Here is a 5912-nt window from a genome sequence, read left to right as displayed (position 1 = left end):
GACACGACTCCCGTCACGTCTGCTCCTCCGACGGATTCCACGGTCGTCACCGAGCCAGCTGCTACCTCTACTCCGGCTACTTCTGCTGCTCCGATGACTCCGGTCGAGCAGAAGTCCTCTTCGGCCGACGAAGACTGGACGGATGACGACGCCGATGACTCCGACACTCAGTTCTCCACTGGACCGAGCATGAAGACCCCGCCTTCTCCAGCTCAGGACTAGATCGCCTTCCTTTTTGGTGCCTTGTTGCCAAAGGGGGAGATAGATAGGGGGAGCAGAGATAGGGGAGCTTGGTGGTTTGTGGCGTGTTTGGATCTTCATGGATTTTGTGTATGGACATGCCTTTTGGATATTGTGTTTGCTCTGTGTTGATATGTCCCTACATAAGCTTTATTTCTAGTAATGAATGCTTGTTTAATCGCGTTTCAATTTCATATCTTCGTATCTCTACTTTGTGTTGTCATCAATCACCAAAAAGGGGGAGATTGAAGCGCATCTAGGCCGATAGATGCTAATGGTAAGTTTCGGTGATTAATAATAACCATATGCGACTAACATGTGTTTTGAAGGAAAAATCAATGATTAGATTAGTCTCATATGAAATATGAAATGAGACTCCTCAATTCGAAACAATCATGCGTGCCAAGGACTCAATTTCAAAGATTAAGGATCTTTCTAGTCTCATGTGTCACAAGGAGATGAAGGACACTTGATTTAGCTAGGTTTTATAGTTTCTAGTTCTTGACCGTACTATTAAGAGGTGTTCGTGAGTTAGTAGCTTGACCAAAATTGAGTTGGCCTTAGAAATCTTGCACACTCGCTCAAAAACAGCCCAAGATAGTCAAAAGAAGTCGACACAATACTTGGAAGAAGAAACAATCGAAGTTACATTCAACTAGAAGTCAATTCAGCTGAAAATCAAGAAAAACTGCAGCACCGGTTTAACCGATGCCTTAGCATCGGTGCATCCGACGCTTGGCAGAAGTTCCGACGCCCCTGTCGGTCTATCTTCTCTGGATACAAGGGGAAATCAAGTCAACAATCTCTATAGCACCGGTTGAACCGATGGTCCCAAGTAAAGCACCGGTGCATTAGATGTACTTTGTTCCAGAGAGCATGTTTTGGTGGACCTCAACTCGTCTTCAGCACCGGTTGAACCGACACTTAAGAATCAACCATCGGTGCATTGGATGTAGTATGTTTCAGAAAACTTGTTTGAGTTGATCAGTGAACCTCTTTAGCACCGGTTGAACCGATGCCCCTACGGAGCATGCACCGGTGCAATGACGCAATCCTGGATACTGTGTCAGAACCCCCAACGGCTACTATTTGGACACAGATAGACCGGTTGAACCGACGCCTTCAATTTCTCACCCGTCGGTTCTTCCGATGTCACGATTTTTCTGCAGTGGACTTCCAACGGCTATGTTACCCTCTCCACTCTATATAAGGGCACCCCCTGGCTCATTTGAACTGCCTTTGACGCATTGAATACCTGAGGCCACCCTTGAGAAGAAGAGAGAGTGCTTTGAGCAAAAGTGTGAAGATCTAGTGCATTGATTGTGCTTCAACCTTGAAGAATTCAACCTTTACAAGTGTAGCAAGTGTGCTTAGCTAGGGCCAACTAAGTATAGGTCAAGTGAAGGCTTAGGAGCTTGTTACTCTTGGTGTTTGACGGCACCTAGCCGGTCTCGGTGATCGGGAGGTTCTTGGTGAGCTCTTGGAGTTTGTGGGAGCCCCAAGACAAGAAGCTTGTATACGGTGTGAAGCTCGCCATTCCGGAGATGGAGAAGGAGCATTCTTAGTGATCACTTGCTCCTTGGTGAAGCAAGGGAGCGATACCCTTGTGTGGGTGCTCCAACGTGTATTAGGGGGGAGCGTCAACTCCTCGATACCACGGGAAAAAATCCGGTTGTCTCGTGTCCTTTGCATTTACATTCAAGCATTAAATTTCTTTTATTGTGATCTTGCTCTTCTTTGCTTGTTTGTTTGACTAGGATAATGGCATGATAGTTTGATCTCTTGACTAGAACTTGTTCTTGCTATTGTGTTTTTTCCTAGGAAAGATGATCATGTTAGTATGTTCTCCTATCTAAGGATCTTTTGCTAGTGTGCTCTAGTCAGTAGATTTTAAATTTGTAGATTGGGCAATACTAATCTAGGTTAAGGACTCTCTAGAAATTTGAAAAAATCCCAATTCAACCCCCCTTCTTGGGCCTCGATCCTTTCATGATGAAGGTAAAGTACCTTTTCAAATCGTGCACCTCCACTCCTTACCTTTGTTTCTCTTGTTGGTTTGCTTCACCTTCTAAAATGCTCCATCTGTTCCAAAATATAAGGTGTTTTAATTTTATCGTAATTAAAACTTATGTAACTTTGATCGATAGGATCTACAACACCAAATAAATGCACTATCAAAATATATTTTATGATGCATTTAATGGAACTAATTCGATATTGTTGGTGATGATGTATTTTCTATAAATTTGGTGAAATTTAGAAATGCTTGACATGCTAGATTACGAATAATTCAGGAGGGGCCGGGCCTACATAGTCATCTCTTGTTTTCACCACACTCGGGTAGCTGGCCAGGTGAATACGATTGATTGCGAAGTTCTCGACTCGTGTAGTAACTGTTCCCCGGACAAAATAGTCACCATCCGTGAAAAAACAATTTTTTCTTACTATCAACCGCGACAAACGGCCGGATTGAACCTTGGCTCTACACTCTACTACTTGTACTCCTATTGGTGCAGGCCGAAATGAAATTAAGGCCTAGGTGTATAAAGTTTTGGGTGTAAAGTACTGTAGTACTTTCGTTTTTATTTAGTAATTATTGTTCCGCTATAAATTAACTAAGCTCAAAAAAATTGTCTCACAAATTATAGATAAATTATATAATTAGTTATTTTATTTAGCTACATTTAATATTTCGTACGTACGTTGAAAAATTTAATGTGATGAAAAATCTTGTAAATTTTTTGAATTTCGAAGAAAACTAAACAAAGCCTGAGACGGCGAATCCTTGCTAGATCCAAGGCGGAGGCCGTGAACAGGCGACGGATAACCAATTGGCGATCGGTCCATGCTGCCCGGTCGGGTAACTGTCCGCTGACAGGGAATCCGAATTATCCAATGGCACGGAGTCCGGGGGGCTTTTGCGTCCTGGGTTTACAAAACCGGTGGCAACCGGTCCGGTTTGATCGGTTACTGGTCAAACCGGTCCGGTCTGGTTCCGGTTTGAACTGGTACCAAACCGGTCCAAATTTAAAATTTAAATTTGAATTCAAAAAATGGAAAATTCTCAAAAATTCCTGAAAAATACTTCAAGGTGCGACGAATCTAATAGTGTCAATTTTTTTCAAAAATTCGTTCGTTTAACATACTTTTCGGGCATTTAAAATTAAACCAATAAAGAAAAAGGAAAAAAATGAGACGGCCCATTAAGGCCCACTTGGTAAGCCGGTCAAACCGATCGGTAAACAGGTCAAACCGGTCGGTATACCGTTCTAAACCGATTACACATGCGATTTTAAATTTGGATTTGAATTCAAACCGGCCAATAAACCGGTCAAACTGGCCGGTATACCGGTAAGAACCGATTGAACTGAGTTTTTTGAATTCAAATTTGAATTCGACCGGTACCGACCGGTTTCCGACCAAACCGGACCGGTATACCGGTACCGGACCCCGACGGTTTGGCCGGTCCTGTCGGTAAATGAAACCCTGTGCGTCCAGCCGAAACGGCCGTTTCCCCGGTCGAGTCGCAGATTCGCTTCGGCTCCTCTCTTCTTCGATCATCTACCGCCGCCGTCGTCTTCACTGTTACCGTGGTGCGCGGCGGCCATGTGGCCTCGCCTGTGGCCGGAGGCGACAGCCAATGTGGTAGGGGCGCCGGGGCTGGTGGTCCAGGTGGTAGGCTACTGGCCACGATTTGCACTGAAAGATTCCATCAAGTCTCGTCCAGCGCATGCTCCATGGCCTGGGTTTCGGCATGTTATTGTTATCATCCCATGTGGAAATTAGTCGAGTACATGTATTTTTTTGGTTTTTTTCTCATTAGTTTTTGTGAGATGCCTGTAGATATGAGGGGAGAACACTTGTGGTTGCGGCAGTGAGGAATATCCTAACTGAGGTGGTGATGCAATTTCACTGTCTTGATAGCTCCAAGACCCCATTTAGGATGGTCCAAGAGTATAGGCTGGGGCAACCTGTGCCCCACAAGATGTTTGATGAGGTTATCAAAAAAAAAGTTGCCCTAAAAAAATAGTTAATATGACTGTATTTGTCATTTATTCAAATGGTGATGTGACTATTTGAGTTCTACTAAGAAATAAGGCGCGACTTCTTCAAGTAGCTGTGTCATTTTCTAGAGTGCGTAAAATGCACTTTTATGCTCTGTTTCATTGTTGAATCACGCAGAAAACAAGTTTCATGCCACATCAAATAACTCTGAGTAAAATATCTCTGAATGAGAGGAACCAATAAGTAAAATATTTGTGAACCTAACTTGTGACGTTGAATCGAGCATCTCGCTCCCTATAGCCATCTTAACACTCCGCTTTTCTAACACGAACACATTAGTTTTATGCAGTGGTGCTATTAGTTAATTTGAAGTCTTAGCTAATAATTAACTGCTAAAGTCTCAATCAATGTACGTGGCAAGGGTTTAATAGCGACAAGCTATCCTTTCACGCACAGGGATAATTAAACTAATCAGGGGTTCACTAGCTCACTAGAGAGAATTAGAGATGTTATAGGTTAATTATTCTATAGTCCACTCAGGAGACTTTGTTTTGGTGCAGTGTTTCGAATATTAGTTTAGTTGGCTTGAGAATGACCGTTTCATCACTAAGCATATGCCACGGCCACACTTAATTCATCACTACATGTCATCTCCTCTTCCTTTTTCCTCCACATTTATCATCAAATGGTTATGCTAGAGACAAAAATGGTCGTGGATATTTATAAGGATGTCATCTTTCAAATAACGAAGGTTCTCTATCAATGAATCTTGAAAAAAAAATATGTAACACATGAATCTATCTTTTGGCCCCTTCAAATACGCAGGGAAGATACATATATCACTTTTTACAAGGTTTTAACCAATGTGATGGAATATATGACTTGTGTGGTTGGCTGACGCTGTGATCTTTTCTATAAAAAAAAAAGAGGTCCTTCTCAAATTAGCATGGCTTTCCTTCAAAAATTCTTTCATTGAAGTAGCAAGCTAATCATCAACCTGTTTTCATATATGTTCCCATTTCTCGTGGCTAACTTAGCTTGGATACCAAGATTTTCATTTTCTTTTATTTGTTTCTCCGTTTCCTTCATAAAGTGGTAATAATTGCTTTTGGTGGATCAAAAGTTTAAAAGCAATATATAAGTACAAATTGAACCCAGAAATAAATCTTCTGTTTATTTTCTACTATACTCATATATTGTTTGTCTTGACCCGAGGGAACTAGGGACGAGGTATTGGAGGGTGGTAACGGGCCGTCAAATTTGGTCCAAATAATCTAAGGGTCAAGCTCTAACTTTATACAATTTTGAGCTAAAAAATTAACGACCAGTGGGCTGCGAAGTGACCAGTATGACCATAGCCCATTGCCATGCGGAAGTGTCTTGTCCGCCCATAGTCTAGTTTAACCCAGCCCCCAACAGCTACTATGGCATATTGCCATGCTAATCTAGCTGGATGGTAACTAAAACCAAATCAAACAAACCAAGCTTTGATTTGATTTAGCATTCTGTTACTCTTTTCTACAATTTCTCTTTGACAGCATACCATGGACATACACACTCTCCGGATCTCAATCCTACTTTGGAGGAAAGATGATCCGCCTGACAAAGCAGCAACAAAACTCGTCACGTTTTAATTTTGTACACGCTTTCGGCTTTCTGCTTGCCTA

Source organism: Panicum virgatum, chromosome 1K, assembly GCF_016808335.1.
Source record: "Panicum virgatum strain AP13 chromosome 1K, P.virgatum_v5, whole genome shotgun sequence".
Classification (NCBI taxonomy): Eukaryota; Viridiplantae; Streptophyta; class Magnoliopsida; order Poales; family Poaceae; genus Panicum; species Panicum virgatum.
Note: the sequence above shows the minus strand (reverse complement) of the source record.